Genomic DNA, 18,096 nt, shown 5'->3' on the forward strand with positions numbered 1-18,096 from the left:
CCTGACAGAGGCCTAGCTCCATGGCTGACTGGCTAGTGATTTCCCCTTCCTGGCCAGGCTGTGCCTACAATGTGAGAGTCTTGGGATCAGGTCCCTCCCGTAGAAAGATCGTAAGCAGCGTGCATTTTTCTCCCCAGGGGAACATCTTGTTGAAAGGACCGTGAGGAAACAGGCAGATGCGGCAGGACTGGATGAAGCGGCCGGGCCCCTATGGTCATCTGGCAGGTGGACCTGCTCTCCTGCTGGGACCCCTGACGCTCTGGAGGCTGTGTCGAGCCTGTGTCGTGGGTGGTGAGGTGGGTTGACCCCTGCTCTCCTCTGCTTCTTGAACTGCGATCTGTTTCAATTCAATAGAATTCGAATCCATTCTATGACTTCCTGGCTATTTGTTTAGCATCTGCTCTGTGCCGGGCCCCAAGGATGCCAGTGAACGGGGACCAGACAGTGTGCCCCCAGCTCAATGGTGGGGACAGGTTGCTGTGGGTGAAAAAGAGGACCTGTCTGGACACAGTGGAGCCCCATCTGTACCTGTTTTCATATTCACATCACACTTTCCTTTCCTGCTTAAGTGCTTTAAATATAATCCTTAAAAGTCCCTTCCCTCCCTTTTCTTCCTTACCAACTCCTACACAGCCCTCAATGCCTCGTTCAAGGGTTGCCCATGGAAGAACTTGTGCCTGCCTTCCCCTCCCATCCAAGAAGTGGACAATTTCCTCAACCAGCCCACAACACCATGCACAGGTATTCAATGGAGCATAATAAGTCACCTTTCCCATTTGCCTGTGAGCGCTTTGGTGCAAGGACCTGCTCACCATCCCTGAATCCTGGGCATGGAGCACTTCCTGGCCTCAGTAAATGTTTGTGGAATGAATGTTCTCTCTTACTGAGGTCTGACAGGAGAAGGAGCTAAGAAAAGAAATCAATACACCCCTTGTCTCTGGCACTTTTGGTTAAAGGCCCAGCACCTGGCCATATTAACATAAACCTTCACGCTAAAGACCCCTCTCCTTCCATTCCTGTACGTGATGCACCCAATACAACATGCCAGGCTTTCAGCAAAAAATTACAGGGCCTGCCAGAAAGCAAGAAAACAGTCTGAGTAGACAAAGCCAACATCAGAACCAGACTCAGATGTGACACAGATTATCAGGCAGGGAATTTAAAATAACTATAATTAATATGTTAAGGGCTCTATGGAAAAGTAGACCACATGCAAGACAGCCAGGTAAAGTAAACAGAGAGGCAGAAACTAAGAAAGAACCAAAGGGAAAGCTACAAATTGAAACACTGGAACAGAAATGAAGAATGCTCTTGTTGGTCTCATCAGTAGACTGGACCCGGCTGAGGAAAGAACCAGTGAGCTTGAAGATAGGTCGATGGAAGCTTTCCAAACCGAAATCAAAGAGAAAAATAATGAAAAAATAGCAAAAAGCAAAAAAGAAAACCTCCAAGAACGGCAGGGCAAAAAGGTGTAACAAATGTGTAATTGGAACACCAGAAAGAGAAGAAGTGAGCAGACGAAATATTTGAAGTGATGATGACAGGAAATTTCCCCAAATTAATGGCAGACACTGAACTGCAGGTGCAGGGAGCTCAGGGAACCGCAGGCAGGTTCAATACCCAACTGCAACAGCTGGAGAGGGCTGGTGGAGACCAGGGCTCTGGGACGCCCAGCATCAGGGCCGGTCCCTCCCTTGTCTGCATCACCCCTCGTGGCCAGGGCTCACAGACTGTCTGGATGGTTTCCCCTGAATCGCTGACCCCAGAACCCCTAGCAGCAAGCCCAGGGTCTGGGGAACCTACTGGCGACACTGCCCACTCAGCTCTGTCAGCTGACAGTTTGGTCTGCATGATTTTACCAACTCAGGCACCAAAGGAGTTCACCGTACAGATTTTTGGCAACTCAAGAATCTCCAGGAAGGTCAAAAATAAGAAGGAGTTAAAGGAACTCTGTGGCCAGAACCAGGGTGCAAATCTTCCCACCCAACTCGCCAACACAGGAGGCCTCTGCTGCCACGGCCACTCTCACCAGAAGCCCCCTTGGCACTCAGCTCACCTTGGAGACCATGTGCTGTGGCCACGCTAGGGGCAGTTTCTCACGCTCCTGCCCTGGGGACAGCTGAGGCTTCCCATGTCCTACCATCCCAGCGAGCAGAGAAAGGCAGTATTTGGGTTCATTAGACTTGCTGTTGGGGAGCAGTCTGAGCCCACCAGACCACAGGAAGGTGGTTCATGTGCTGGGCAGTGCACACTGGCCATCTCTGCAGCACTGCACAGAGACCATGTCCGGTCGTGTCTCACCCCTGTTTGACCACGTGGCCATGGACCTGGTGAAACTGATAAGCCACACACAGAGAGAGAACCCCGCAGATCCGAAGTTCAAAACCAAGGATCGCACCATGTCCTTGACAACATTGTTCGAGGAATTCCGTGCTGCTTAAAGCAGCCTGAGGCCTACAGAAGGCAACTGCCAGAGACTCAAGTTCCTACGTTGAAATTCAAATCCCCAGTGGATGGTGTTAGGAGGCGGAGCCTTGGGGAGGTGATTAGGTCGTGAGGGTGGGGCCCTTGTGAGTGGGATTTGTGGCCTTATGAACCCAGAGTTCTCCCACCCCTGCCACCATGGGAGGACACAGGGAGAAGACCGTTTAGGAGCCATGAAGGGGCAGCCCTCACCCAACGCCCCGTCTATCTGCTCCCTGATCCTGGAGTTCCAGCCTCTAAAACCCTGAGAGGTTTCCTTCATTTATAAGCCCCCCAGTCTGAGGTATTCTGTGGTAGCGGCCCGAACAGACCGAGGTGACGTTTCACCTCCATCTTCTCTCACAGTCACCCTGGGAAAAGGTGCCTGACGGCCCCGCCCCATGGTCGAGGACATCCGTTTCCCCGCCCAGGGAAACGGATGCGGCCTGGAGAAAACCGCCCAGTGTTCTCAGGGCTGCGACCAGGCCTTGGCTCTGTTTTTATTTTCCCTTAAGATGCCAGCTTTCTGGAGCAATCGGCTGCGGAGCCTGGGTCTCTGCTCCTCTGGGATGTGCTTCCTGGTCATTAAACTTTGTTGGCTGCAGTGTTTTGCACTGATGGAGTTCTCTCTGCCAGATGCCATCCTGCCTCCCGCATTATTCACCAGTTAATATCACAAAACGATGTATGCAAACCAGCCTCTCCCTCCTCTGCAGGCTTGGAGGCGCCAAGCGCACTGCCAGCCCCGCTGGGGCTACTTGGTCAGGGTCAGCCTCTCCGCGTCTGGCTCCACCATCCACGTTTGCTCATAACTCTTCGGCCAAAACCGAGTGTAACTGGCAGGGGAACAAAGACTCGGTTCATCACCAGCTTGTCTAGTTAAGATGAAGAACGGACAAAGCAGCTTTGTTATTTGCATATTAAGTCCAAGCACGCCCTACCCCTTCAAAGCCTTCTCTCTCCTGAGTCTGACCGTCAACTTTATTTCATCTTCCCTGTTAAGTTCTCTCCGTCTGGGAAGGATCGTCTGATGTGCTCACTGTTCCCACGCGTGCTCGGCCCACTCCTGCGCCTGTGTCCTCGCCCCGGTTCTGCCGGCTCCCCTCTCCGGCCCTCAATGCAGCTCACGCTCAGGAAGCACCTGCGTGCTCTTTATTCAGTCACCACTCCCACCGCAGGGAGCCCAGGGAGAGCTTGGGGGCTGTTCCGCCCCCAGCAAGTGGAGGGCCAGGCAGGACCTGGGGTGCTGAGGGTTGTGTGAGCAGAGGGCGGGGACCCAGAAGGCCACGGGTCTGGGAGGAAGGCCACACCCTTTATGCAAATAGGGGCCTGTTTTGCATGAAGTATGAATGGACTGAGTTGGGAAGTCTTTGCGATCCACGGAGGAGGATCCTCCGGCTGGTGGGCGTGCCTTTGAGAGAAGCCTGGGTCAAAGACTGGCGAGAAGGAAGCATATTTGCACAGGACTCTTGAGGGCAGAGGGATGAGGGCTCCGCAACAGGGCTTGCAGAGGAGGGCGAGGAGTCCAGCAAGACCACGGAGGCCTCCTGTCGACAGTCTGGGAATGAGGAGGACACGGTGCAGAAGCCGGGAGCGGGGAGCTTCCCGGATGGCCCCCTCTTCAGCCAACCGGAAGCCCCTTTCTCATTGTCCAGTGGAAATAATACTGCCTGCCTGGCAGAGCTACTCTGGACACACACCCTGGAAAAGGGTCAGGAAATCCATCTGCAAAGTTCTGGGGAGGCTGGGCAGCATTTTTCACAAAGGGCATTTCCGTATGCCTCCCTGAAAGAATTATTCCCCCCCCCAACACTTATGGGTGGAATCAATGACAGGAATACACTCGTCCACTCCAGCACCGTCAGCCACCCCCGTGTCCAGGGAGAGCCAGGCCTGCAGGTCCAGTCCCGACCTTCTTTTGTGCTCCCATCTTCCTCCCAGACACGTAGCGCCATGCAGGTGTAGCTCGGAATAACTAAAATAGTGTATTTTTTCCAAAGTGACTCTGCTTCAGATCTCTGAGGATGGTGCCAGCTGGTTCTCAGCAGCCTGGCTCCAAAGCGAGGAGCCCCGCTGCCTTCCTCTCCCACCCTGCCACCTCCTGGGTGCGTAGGAGCCCTGCTTCCCCAGCACAGGCTGGGGACCGGCTCCATGCCTACTGGGCCTGGCCCTGGGCAGAGAGTGGAGACACAGTCCTTGTCTTAAGCAAGGGACATGCCTGCCAGGTCCCAGGCGAGGGGATCTCTGTCACTGTCACCCATGGGGCTAATTGGCAGCCTCATCTGTTTACGACCATCCATCGCAGTTTCCCACCGTGTCATGTCCTGAAAAGGGCTGGGAAGCCCCGCCCTAAAAGAGTCTGGTTTCATTCAAAAGAGTGAGAGCTGTGCCTGGAGTTGGGCCCCATCCTGCGTTTCCTACATCCGGTTCCAGCTCCCTGGAGGCTCCACCAGTTCACACCAAAATCTCGGCAACGCCTCCTAACCGTCCGGCCACCCGTGGCCTCCCAGAGCCCGTGTGAACGGGGATGGTGTGTGTGACCTGTGTGGGAAAGACACTCGGGGTCACTGTCCCAGCTCTGCTGTCTGGCTTCACCAGCTTTGCCACTTCAACTCCCAACTGGAGGCTGGCAAGGTGCCCATCCCTCTGGCCTTCTGCACCCTCCTGTCCACCCCTGCCCCCACCCACCGCAGCTACCTGGACGTGGCCCTCATTGCCCTCTCGCAAGCCCTGCTTTTCTGCTGTGCCCCCTCTGTTTGCAGCTCCAACATGGGGAACCCCATGTCCCCATTCCAACCCCCAAAGCACTTCTGGACTTTCAACAGCTCCCCCCAGAAGGCTGAGGGGTGGTTATGCAGATGGCACCTTGAGTAGCTCCCCATAATTTCCCAGGATTCCCGAGATGGGGTATATGCGATGCACCCCTAACTAGTGACAAAATGAGAGGTTGTTGATGGAGATGGGGTGCTGGAGATGCTGACAGAGATGGGGGTGCTGGAGATGCTGCTGGAGAGGCTGATGGAGTGGCTGGTGCTGGGGTTGAGACAAGCAGCAGCTGGTGTGTTTGCAGTGCCTGCCCTACTTGCCCTCCGGAAAGCCCGTATGCTAGAGTTGTGGATCCCTCCTGGAGAGGAGAGAGCACATCAGGGGATTAATAGCCACAAATAAGCTAGACTCTCCTCCTCAAACACCATCTAATCGTCTCATTAAGAAACCGAGATGGAGAGTTGACTAATTGTAAACAGATTTCCCACCCTCTCCTCTCCTCCGCCGGCTCCCTCCCCGGCGCGCGAGGCACGCACATCCCTGCTCCGTCCCCTCGAACAGCGGGCAAAGGATAATTACTTGTTGGAAATCACCAAGCATTTAAGACAATGCTCCGGGAATTAAGAGAATTAAACAAGGGCCCAGCTGGGGGCAGAACAGGGAAGGCGTCTCGGGGCCGCCCCCACATCTGGACACTGGCTGCAGCCTCTCTGCTTTCTGAGGCTGGAGAGGGGCCTGGGGGCGGGACTTCCTGGGTGGACGAGCTCTCCGAACTGTGCTGGAGCCACCTCGACCCCCATGTTCCCTGTGCGAGGCCCACTCAGGTGCTCGGGCAGCGCTGCCTTTGCAGTCCCAAGCCGGGAAGAAGACTCACCCTCACAGCCAGTCCCTCCTGCCCGGGGCTCCTCGTGGCCCTAATCCAAGTCCTTACAAGAGGAGATGTTTAAGGGCACAAACACGGGGAGAACGCCGTGTGGACGACTCCTTCCTATGAAAGAGCCCGGGCCTGCCTGTGCTGGCTTCTCCAGGCCCATCACTTTAGACCCCACTTTCTTCCCGGCCACTCAGGGGAGGAGGAGTCAGCTCTGTCACATGGTCCCCAGTGAATTCCTGCAGTGACTGAATCCAAGGGAGATGACATCAAAAGAAGGAGCCTCAGGGAAGAAAAATCCACAGGCTTGTCTCCAGTCCCCTCCGGGTCCAGCAGCCCTGGGCCCTGAGCTGTGGCTGCTCAGATTCTTTGGGGTCACCCACGGCTTGGAGACTCAGGTGCATTCAATGGACCCTCTGCAGAAAAATGTGCAGACACACACAGGTTCACTTAGGACTCTGGTGATTTTCAGAATTCATAGCCCCCTCCCCCTCCCCGAGACCAGAGCCCACCAGACAAGGTTAAAAACTCGTGTCCCAGCCTGTGCCACCAACAGCAAAGAAGAAGTGACGGCGAAGATAAAATTAGGCGCCTACCTCACTGCAGTCACGAAAATAAATTCCAGATGGATTTGAGATGTAAATGCGAAGTGCAAAGCTGTAAAACATATTTAAAAGCACAAGCAAATGTTTGTATTGCATTTTAGTGGGTCCGATGCAATGAACACACGCATCAAAAGCAGCTAAACAACCCAATAAAAGATGGACAAAGGGGAGGAACCGGCGATTCCCAGACAAGGGAACCCGACCATCGACAAAGGCACGGGGACCTGCTCCTTCACACCCACCACCAGGGGAAAGAAAGCAGATCGGACGTAATGGCACAGCATCTCACACCCAGCCATCCTCATGCTGGCGGGTCTGATAACACCAGATGTTGGCGAGCATGTGGAGAAACGGGAACGCTCGTGCAGTGCCAGCGGGCAGGCGAAGCGCTAGAAGCACTCTGGAAAGCAATTTGGCACTTCCTGCAGAAGCTGAAACCACTCTGCTCCTAAACAACCCAGTGATTCCTCTCCTGGGCAGCTCCCTGGGCTGTGTTGCCCCTGTTCGGGAAGCTTGTTCGAGGAGGACGGTCTGTAATGACACAGTGTCAACAAAAACCAGTCTCCCCCCGGGGAAAAGGGGCACGTTGGTGATACGTACAATGACACACTAGAGTTAACATGCGTGAATTGGATCTGCAGATATCAGCATGGATAAATCTCCGAGACGTGATAGTGAGTGGGGGAAAAAAAAAAAAAAAAAACGGGTAGCAAAAGGGTACATGCAGGACAAGACCTGGACCTGGTTTTTTAAAGGCATGAGATACCAGCACATGTGGATTATGGGACAGCACCTGCCTACGGACGGAGGGCAACCAGTCTCCTCTATCTGGAAGGTGGTCTTTCCTGCTGCCACATCTGAGGGACACTGAAAGCAGACTTGGTGAGCTACGTGCTCATGCAAGTGGCAATTATGTTAAAGTTTGTGCTTTTCTTCATGTTGGAAATATTTCACACTTTTTATTTTTAAAAACAATGCTTCACAGGCTTTTTTTTTTTTTTTGTCCCAGTTTTTAAAAACAATGGAGCATCGCTGAAGTAGCTGGGGTGTGCTCTGCTCAGCCCCTGCCATGTCCCCCAACTGGGCGGGAACACACAGAGCCTTCCTCCGGCTGGCTGGGGCCAGGTTTGGGGGGGGCGGTGCCCCAAGAGGGACGTGGCCGCAGGGGAGGGGGTGATCCTGCTGGGAGGCCCAACAAGAGCACCTCCTCATTGCGGTCTGGGATCCTTGGAGATCCTAGTACCCCATCACCATGCCCATGGCCCCCAGAACAGAGACAGCCCAGGGAGCTGGTTTCCTGCCAGAGAGACAGCCCATTTCTCCTGGGCCATCATTCGCAGCCCACTTCCTCCCTGGCCTAGAAGGAGGAGGGGGAGATAGGGGCCCAGAATTGCAGAGTAGGGTCACTTTGTCCAGCCCATTCCTGCCAACCCCACGCTCCAGGGTCTGGACCCCACTCCTCTGCTATTTACCCACGTGTTTTGATGGCTTTCCTGTGATCAGATTGTAATGAAAGTCCTAGGGAAATAGAGAGCGTTCATCTCTCTGAGGGCCTGACATTTGAGATGAGAACTAGAGAAGAGAAAGACCCAGTATTTGGGGAAATTTTCTCAAAGGCCCTTCAATCAGGAAAGTTCAGTGAGCTCCAGATCACAAAGGGGGCCAGCATGGCTCGAGCATAATAAGGATAGGAGGAGTTGAAGTCGAAGAGGATACAGACTGAGCACTTGTCCTGATCACAACCGAGCCCTGGTCCTGATCGCTGGCTGAGCCCTGGTCCTGATCTCTGACTGAGCCCTGGTCCTGATTGCTGGCTGAGCCCTGGTCCTGATCTCTGACTGAGCCCTGGTCCTGATCGCTGGCTGAGCCCTGGTCCTGATCGCTGGCTGAGCCCTGGTCCTGATCGCTGGCTGAGCCCTGGTCCTGATCGCTGGCTGAGCCCTGGTCCTGATCGCTGGCTGAGCCCTGGTCCTGATCACTGACTGAGCCCTGGTCACAACCTGAGCCCTGACCTTGGTGTCACTTGGAGCCTTGCCCAGATTTTACTGAGTCCTGATCTGTCACACACTGAGCCTTTATCCTGGTCACAGACTGAGCCAGGATCCTCCAAACAAACCAAACTCTGATTCCTGGTCATAGAGTGAAGCTTCGTCTCTGGTGTCAGATTTATTCCTAATACTTGCCATAGGCTGAACCCTGAGTCTGTTCACCTTCTGAACCATCCTTGGTCTTGACTACTGAATGCTGCTTTGGGGGGGAAATGCCTGAAAGCTGACCATGGCTAGACCTGCAGTGGGCAGTCCCCCCAGCTGCGCTCACCAGCGGCAGCTTTGTCTCTCCTGCGCGGCTCCCCCAGTAGGTGCATGTACCACGGAGGACGTGTCAGGGAGTGCAGCACGAGGCAGCTGCCTCTGCAAAGCCACCATTTGGTCCGTGATGCGATATTAATTGCTCTCAGTGGTGCCTGATGCTTTGTTAAAATTTTTTAATGTTGATTTTATTGAAAAACAGAAATAGCGCAGCATATGCTCTGCCCATCTTCAGTGCTAACTGGTGCTGAGGCTGTGCCCCCTTTACAGGCGCCCCTGAGGGCCCACAGAAGTGCTGACAAGACGGCAGAGTTCGGGGAGGGGGGGTCACCTCCTCCCTCACCTGTTCCCGAGGGGCAGCCTGGGTGGGCCAGGATTTCTAGGCACACGGGCATCCTGATGGCTCAGGGCAGAAGTGGTCCCCTTGGAGCCTCTGCCTCCAGCCTCACATTTGGCATGTCTACCTGGGAGCCCTGATGCAATCAGGTGATGGGGTGACAGTGAAAACCTCCCCAGATCACACTGATAATGGGGATGGGACAGGAAGAGGGCACGGCCAGCCGCATGGCTGTGAGATGTGCCGAATAGCAATGCCCATTCTTAGAGTCAGGGCGGATGCCTGCTGTGGACAGACCAGGGCATGGCTGTCCAGGAACCTCCTAGAAAGCCAGCGGGATGGGGTGTTGGAGCTGCCTTTTCTGTCCCCTGCTCTGGCCCTTGGATCCCCAACCTCTCAGGACTCTTTCCACACCACTGGGTCCAGGGTCCGGGTGATGCTCAGAGGACTGTCTTCACCCCCTGCCCGCCTCGCCCTCCAATCTTCAGGCCTTTGAGTGCTGTGTGCTCAGAATTCCTCTGCCCCAGGGCCTTTGCACATGCCCGTCCCTTCCTTAGATCCCACACCTTCCCCAAGAGCCCATTACAACAGTGCCTCCTCTGAGAAGCCCACCTCCCTCCGTCATCCAGACTCATGCAGGCCCCGCTGCAGGACTTTCTCCACCAGAGGTCCCGGCCGGTGCCCCCTCCCTCCCCACTCCTCCACCTGAGGACCTGGAGAGCGGAAAGTCCTCCCTCACCTGCCCTTGCTCTCGCCCAACCGTGGTGCCAAATGCATAGCTTGGACCAGAAACTTTGGTAAATTAACGAGCAATTGGCTGACTGAGAGATGCTGAGGGGCCTGCCCCTGCCTCAGAGGGGCCACGGGGTGGGGGCCACCACCCCCCAGTGGCTGAGCACAGGTGTCTCCCAGGCCTTTCCTGGCTTGGGACTGACCTCATCAGAGCCTGTCTTTACCGTGTCACAGACACGTGACCTCGAGGAGGCTGGAGACGCGGAGAACGGCCTACCCTCTCCTGGAAAATGGGAGATCTGTGGTCCAGCATTGTGACAGTAATACTGACACCAAGACACAGGCCGACTCTAACCACCAGTGGTCACAGAGCACGCGCTCCAGGCGAGCCCCTTGCCCCATAACCCTTCTCACGGGCATCGTCTTATTTCAGTACCTGGCACACAGACGCTAAATAAAGGGAAAACACAAGAAATCTGAAGACTTTGTCATGAGCCCTGAGCACTGGGGACTCCGGTGCCTTGGGTCTGCAGTCACAGCTGGCGGCCGTGTTGGGGAGGTGCCCTCCGCCCGCCTTCCCTCTGGAAGGTGAAGTTGCTCACGCTGACGGGTTCTGACAGCTGAACAGGGGAGCCGGGGCTGCAGGGCTGGAAGTCAGCCAGGCTGCTGCACGAGGCTCACACACCCCGTGTCTCCCCACCCAACGCACAGGTGCATCCATAAAGCACCCTCCCAAGGGGTTGGCAAGATGGTGCCCCTACCCCCTCCAAAGGGGTCCTTGGCATCTCAGCCCTTCTGTGTGGCCCTCCCCCAGCCCTGACCCACTGACCTGGTGTGGGTGCTTTCCCGACTCGCTGTGAGCCCCCGGGAGCATCTGGCTGGAAGCGGGGAATGGCCTTTGAAAGGCAGGATTCTGCGGCCCCGGCACACACTGCCCAGGGAACCTCTGCGTGGAGCCTCACTGAGTCACAGCCCAGGGAGAGAGTGAGAGGCCCATTAACTGGAAATAGCTGCTCTTCCACCGCAGCCAGACGAGGGAGCGGCTAGAGAGCCCGGGAGGCACGGGAGCTTCTCAGGCAGCCCCTCCTCACAGCAGCCTCCAGCGCACTCGGCTCCAGAGAGCAGGGTCAGGCGTGAGGGGCTGAGGACCCTCGGCTGCCTTCCTGGAAGGGCTTCTTTGTTCAAGAAGGTCGCTGCACAGGGAATGGGGGCAGGGTTACATTGGGTCCTTTCGGGGCTCCCGGCCCGGCTCCCAGAGCTCCTGGAGATGCTGAGCCCAAGCTCGACCGAGACAGACCTGTGGACCGAAGCCTGGTTCCCCTCAGGCTCAGATCCGCAAACCCAAGCTTGTGCCCTCGCCCCAGACCCTCCCTCCCGGGTCCGGCGCGTGGACCGTCCCCGCTCTGCCGCGGCCCTCGGGTCGTGCCCCTCTTCGTCCTTTGAGAGCTTGGTGCTCCAGGACTGGCCGTGACCTTGCTGATGCGGACGCCCAAGCAAGAGCGGAGCCACGGCTTTGGGTGAGAGATGTGCGCGCCCTGCCCGCGGCATCCGCCCCAGCCCCAGACGGGGTTACAGCTCGCGGTCCCCTCCTTGCAGCAGCGCGGGGCCATCCGTGCAGGTCAGTGTCGCACTCCAGACCTCCCTCCGGTCAACGCTGTCCATGGCGGGAAGGACAGGCCTGCGGTCTGAGCTCCTGGTCCCTGAACTGAGGTCGGATGATGTGACTGGCTGCCAACTTCTTCCACAGGGTAAATGGTCTGGCTAGATGCCCCCCGCCCCCGCAACCCCCACCAGGGTCTAAGACCCAGGTGGCTACATGCCCCGGGATCATCTGGAAGCCACCAGAGCCCCAGCCAGCTTCCTGCCAGGCACCTTGGCCTTAGCCTCGTGACAGAGGGGGCGGCAAGAGAAGGAGTGAAGGCAGCACAGACCCTGGGTCCTGCTTTCTCTGGCTGGAAACGAGGGCTGCACACAGGGTGGAGGTGATGGGGCCGTGGCCTCCCGCCTTTCCAGACATGAGGGACCCTGGCCCATCCAGTCGGCCTAGCTGTCCAACCCTGGCTGCAGTGCTGGGGGAGATTTCCCAGGGAAGAAGGGATGCCGTGTTCAAGGGGTGACCACGGGATCCAGGCCAGCAGGGGTGGACAACCTGCCCGGCTCCCGGGGCTGCCCAGCAGGACCGAGGACACAGAGCTCGCCACAGGGGGACCTTCTCAGCTCCTGGGTGCCACCAGGAGATGGGCCCCTCAGGGTCACAAGGCCAGAGCCAAGGTGACAGCGGAAAACTGAACCTCAGAGGAGCAAGGTCAGTACCAGTCACCAGCAGTGAGGTCTGAGCCACTCGGCAGGAAGGGCGCCACCAGGTACCCTCCAGCATGTGCTCTGGCCAGGAGTGATGCCGACGCTTAGAGCCCAGGAGTCATGCTGGACACTTATAACTAGGAGTCATGCTGGACGCTTACAGCCCAGGAACAAAGGTACAAAATCCTTGCCCTTGGGAATTCACAGGATACTCCTGCCAGGCCCAGGCTCAGGCCCAGGTCAAGAGGCTCCCCCTGGGAGGAGGAAGGACCAAAGATGCTGGGAGGCCAGACCAGGCGGACACATGCAGGGCTTCCAGGGACTGCTTCTCCCTTCAAGATCTTTGCGGAAAAGGCTCCTCCTCCCAGGTCCTCCCCGCCCCTCCCCCAGCCCCTTCCCTCCCCATGCTCTCCCCTCCCCCCCAGCTCTGTCCCAGGCAGGCTGCGTGGGGTGGGGGGTGGGGGTCCTGCCAACAGAAGGGAACCACCCCTCCACTCTACCTGTACCTGGCCCTGGCGCGCACCGGCCCGCCCGTTCTGTGTCCGGGAGTCCGGCCCTGGAGACGGCGCTGCGGTTTGTCGAGAGGCGGTGGACGTCCAGGGCCTCCCGAGATGAAGACAACAGCGTGACAGTTTGACTTGCGTGCGTCATGAGCAGGTTCAGTTCACACCCATCATCTCACATACACACAAAAAAGAGAAAAAACAGCCCTTTCTCGTGTGATGAGAACTGCTAACATCTACTCTCTCAGCTCCCTTTGCGGCTGCCAGCGGCCTCAGCCACATCGGCATCGCGGGGTCCGAGCCCAGCGCACCCTTCGCCAGAACGGGGAGTTTATGCCTTTTCCCCACCTTCATCGGGTTCCCCCTCCACGCACCCCTACCTCTGCAACCCCAAACCTGGTCTCTTTTTCTGCGTTTGGTTTGTATTTTATTCGGAGTCCACACAGACGTGAGATTTGTGCCCTACTTGTCTTCCTCCGCCCGACTACTTTCACTCAGCCTGACGCCCTCTAGATCCACCCAGGTCGTCACAAATGGCAGGAGTTCCCCTCTGTTGCGGGGAACAAAATTCCCTTTTGTGTCTATACCACGACGTCTTTATCTGGTCCTACCTCTGCGGACACTTCCGTTTTTCCAGGTCTTGGTCATTGTAGACAGTGCCAGCCCTGGAGACTTCGTCTCATTTTCCTGGCACAGGCCCTGCCCAAAGCTGGTGCTCAATGAGCACGTGATTGAGCAAATGCATGCGTGGATGCATGCGTGGATGAGAGAGAGTGAATGAAGGAAGGAATGAGAGGGAACGAATGAAGAGCACAGAGGGTCAGGAGCCAAGCCATCCCTCTACCTCCGCCAGCGCCCATTCAAGTTCAAGCCCGGAGAGTCATTCCATCCACACGTGGGGCAGTGGCCTAATGTGTCTTCCCTCCGCCCATGGCTCCCGCCCGGCTGCCCTGCACCAGGAAAACGCAGGAGGCTGTGACGCTAAAGCCCTGTGTGGGGGGGGCTGGACGGGGGTGCGGGGGGGTGCGGCTGCTCCCCCAGCTGCCCCTCTGTCCCTGGGTCCCAAGGGGTGGCTTTGCCAGTCTGAAGGACTGTGCTGGGGTCTCAGGGGAGATGTCCCACGGGGCCCCGCGCCTCATGGGAGGGGGTGCAGCACGCACAGGTGCCGAGGGGAGGGCCAAGCCCGGCTCTTTCACTCACCCATCTTTCTGAGGCTGGGACCCCTTTCGGGGTTTTACGCCTCGCTTTATTAACGCCTGTCTCTCCTCCTCCAGATTCTAATCGCCTTCCAGAAAGCAGCTGCTATTAGCGTCTCCCCCGAGGCTGCAAATCCCCGGGGCTCAGCAAAAGTCCCCTCTGATTGAAGCAGCTGTGCTGGGAGCCGGGCCGGCCTCCGCTCGTCAAAGCCCCTCAAAGGGAAGATTAGCTGCTGCATCCCATCAGCCACGGCATTGTCACCACTCGGGCGAGCTGTGCTTTTGGCCACTCAGAGCCCCGCCGAAGACACAGAATTAGAGAATGTGGGACTCTTGGAAGCACAGGCTTTCAGAAGGCTGGAATCATCAAATCTTCCCCCAAATCAGCTTAGCGTGTTAGAATTTTAAGGATGCATCCTTTCAGAAGCTTAGACTCTCCGAAGTCACCTCAAATTTTACTCTGATTAAGTTTAGGGTAAAATAAGGAAATCTAATCTCTGACACTGTCTCAGGAGCCTGGCATCTGAGCTGGTTAAAAGCCCAGACTTGAGACATCTGTGAGCCCCAGACACCATGTCATCTGGGGGTCAGAGGGAGAGAAGACCCCGCAGCCCCGCCCTCCTGCTCCATCAGAAGGGACCTCCGCCAGCCGCCGGGTCTCTGGGCACCTGGGCACAGGGCCGGGAACAGCCCCGCCCTCCCTCCTCTCGCTGTGGGGGCAGGGCTCTGGTTGTCGGCTTTGGTTTTGGGTCCCAAACCGTCCCTTTATCAGAGCCCAGGTCAGATGATCCCAGCGTGGGGAGGGCACCCTCCATCCTCGTGGCGGGTGACCTCAGACCCCACCAGGGCTCCACGCATGCTCACCCTCTGGCCTCCTGGCCTCCACGGGGGGGAGACCCCCCACCTGCAGCACCGGAACAGGATTTGACCCGGAACCGCTTGTGCCAAGGACCCAGGACCACACAGCCCCCGGGCCATGCGGTTTCGGGGCCTGGCCTCCACACTAGCGTCGCAGCCCTGGAGTGGACCTCAGGTTCAGGGACCGACAGCATCCCAGCGTCCCAGCGGGGGCAGGGGCCGCTCGCAAGCCGAGTGAGTCTCCGTGTCCTCATCCAGGAAAGAGGCCATTCTCAGGATCTTTGTGAAGCAGACAGAGCGCCAGAGGTGCAGAGGGTCAGAGGTGCCCGGATGTCCAGACACCACATGGCCCAGGAAGGGGTGAGGGGCCTTGGGCCCTCCTGCCCCTGGTCCTCTAGCTGGAAGCCGGGGGAAGCCATGGTCCCCAGGCCCAGAAGCCCTCCCGCATCAGAGGCACAGCCGCGGCCACACGGGTCTCCAAGGCGCCTGCCTTCCTCAGTCCCACGGGGACACACGAGCTGGTGGAGGCTTTGGGACTCGGTTAATAGGGCCCAACCGTTTTCCTGGTGGCCTAGATGAGCCGAACAGAGCTTGTCCCCAGCTTGTCCCTCAGCTGCCCAGGGAGCCAGGGGGGTCTGCCCGGGGGTGGCTCTTCAGAAAGGGAGCCCCCGAGGGCAGAGCTGAGCAGGGAGGGGCCGCTGCCCAGGCAACGCCCTGAGGCTGCTGAACTATTAAGGGCTTGGCTGAGCAGGTGCCTGTGACGCTGAGGGCCGCTGGGGATGGGGGGTTCTGCAGACTTCCCAGTGCAGGTTCCTCCAGCGCCCCCTTCCTCCAGATGACCCCTGGAATGCCCCATGCCCACCCCAGCAGCCCAAACCCTTCTGACTCACGAGCTGGTCCTTGGCACCCTTCCCTGCCACTGAGTGGGGCGGTCAGAGCCGGGGAGTGGGGCGAGCCCTCCCCCTAAGAATGCCCAGTGAGTCCCTCCTGTGCCCTGGTACAGCCGCCCAATCCCCCTCTCTGTCACCTTGCCCAAGGCACCCTATTTGTTCTCCCAGCATTCCCCCATCCCAGCACACCCCTGGTGAATCTCCACGGGCCCCTGAGTGCTCTCACACTGGATCTCCACTGCAGGGCTTGGGCTCCCGGCCACGTGACAGACCCACCCGCCCCGTCTCCCACACCCTCCTGGGCCTCATGCCCAGCCACACGGGCAGCTCCCACCCCCCCGCCAGGGGCGCTCCTGGCCTCTGGGCCTTTGCACATGTGGCCCCACTCCCTGGAACACCCTTCCCCGCCTAGGGCCTCCTTCGTGCTCCACACGGAGTGTGGCCCCCACTGCCCCCACCTCCCTCGGCGCTCTCTCCACCTGGCTCCCGGGAACATGCCAATCCCGTCTCTCTCCCCTAGAGCATCGTGAGTCCTTGTACCGGGACCCCCGCTGGCACTATGCCCAGCAGCCATCACTTGGAGTCTGAGAAGGCAGCTCACCCTGCACTGATGAGAAATATACTTAATGTTCAGAGAGGCCAGGTCACTTAGATAAGGTCACACAGCTTCAGGTAAAAATCCAGCTCTGCCTGTTCTATGAACCAGTAACTCGTGCCTATTGAAACCTGGGTGGCTGCGGGGCCTGCTGAAGAAAGTACCCTCTGGAGGTGGCTGGGCGGCAAAGCAGGGAAGCACATGCCTTAGACCTCATTGTCCCCCTCCGTGAAAGGGGCTGACATTCCTCTCCATGTGACAGGGTTATCCTGAGGGTTAAATGCCATACATGGTACAAAGGGCTCAAGCCGGAGCCTGGCACACCGCGGTGCTGAGCAAACGGGGTGCCTGCGAGGCGAAGGCACCGGTGCAGGAGCCGTTTCTCCGGAGACGCAGGCCTGCCTCTCAGGGCTTCTCTGAACCTTTGCCTCTTCTTCTACGTCCGGGGAAGGGAGACTGGTGACTCTGGCCCCTCTTCCCTCCGGGTGATTGCTGCATGCTGCTCCTCTGGGAGAGCGGCTCTCCAGCCACTGCTCTTATACCAGGTGTCAATGACTTTTGCCAAATTAACACAGTTTCAAACGTCAGGCTCACTGCAGGTCCACCCAGCTCTGCTTATCGTGAGCCTGTTGCGCCGTCTGCATGCTCGGAGAGCAAGGGTGTGCTGCAAATACACGCGTTCATGCTTTTCACAACAGCACCGTGACAGAACCAACTGGAACACATTTTCAAAGGCGAGCCGGTCACTTGAGGGGGCAGTGGCTTCAGGAGGGCAGCTCAGCGCGGGAGCCCCGCGGTGGAGGTCCTGGGCACTCGCTGCCCAGAGCCCATTCCCCTCCCGATGGGGAGCCATCCCTTCTCACCTCCCAGTCCACGTGGAGGAGTGGAAGGTGGCCACGGCCCCCTCCCCAGCTCCGAGTGTGAGCACAGGCTCGGTGTAGCCTGTCAGTATCATCCATCCTTCTGGACGGGGAGGACCTGGACGGGGAGGACCGGGGACTCCGTCCTGAGCACCACCTGGCAGTATCGGGGGAGGGGCGCCGCTTCTCCTCGCTCTGGCCAAGTGGCCAGGGCACAGCCTGGGGCTGCCCAGCCCGCCAGAGAATGGGGACATTCAGAGGGTAGCTGAAAGGAGCAGGAAGCAGCGATGCCCCGAGATGCCCGGGCTTCCCTCTGGGGCTGAACGCGGGGTGTGGATTTCCACCCCCGAGACCCAAAGAGCCCTGAAGAGCACACTTCCCTTCTCAAGGATGTCAGGAGCCTGGCTGGAGCCTGAGCCGGGGACAGATCCGGAAGCAGGCGTACAAGGTTACAGGCGGCGGGTCCCTTGGAGCCCATAGCTTCGGCTACCCGGTGTTTCCTGGCACGCGGCTCTGGGTCTCAGATCCCTGAGCACCCTGAGTGGACACACTCCAGACAGCAGCCCAGCACCTGGCAACCTGCATGCACGGCCGCTGGACCACAGAAGCATCCAGCTGTGCAGGGGGCGCTGCTGGCGCTAATGACCAACCGCTGTTCCTCTGCCAGGAGGACCCTGTGCATCTGCTTTCCTGCTGGAGCCACAGACCATTACAAACCCACTCGGGGGAGCTAAGCTGAGCCAGACGCCCGGGGCTGCCCTGGAATGAGCACTCAATGATGCTGGAGCCCCTTTGGGGGCTGAGGTGGCT

The sequence above is a fragment of the Phacochoerus africanus genome, chromosome 6 (genome assembly GCF_016906955.1).
Source record: "Phacochoerus africanus isolate WHEZ1 chromosome 6, ROS_Pafr_v1, whole genome shotgun sequence".
Taxonomy (NCBI): domain Eukaryota; kingdom Metazoa; phylum Chordata; class Mammalia; order Artiodactyla; family Suidae; genus Phacochoerus; species Phacochoerus africanus.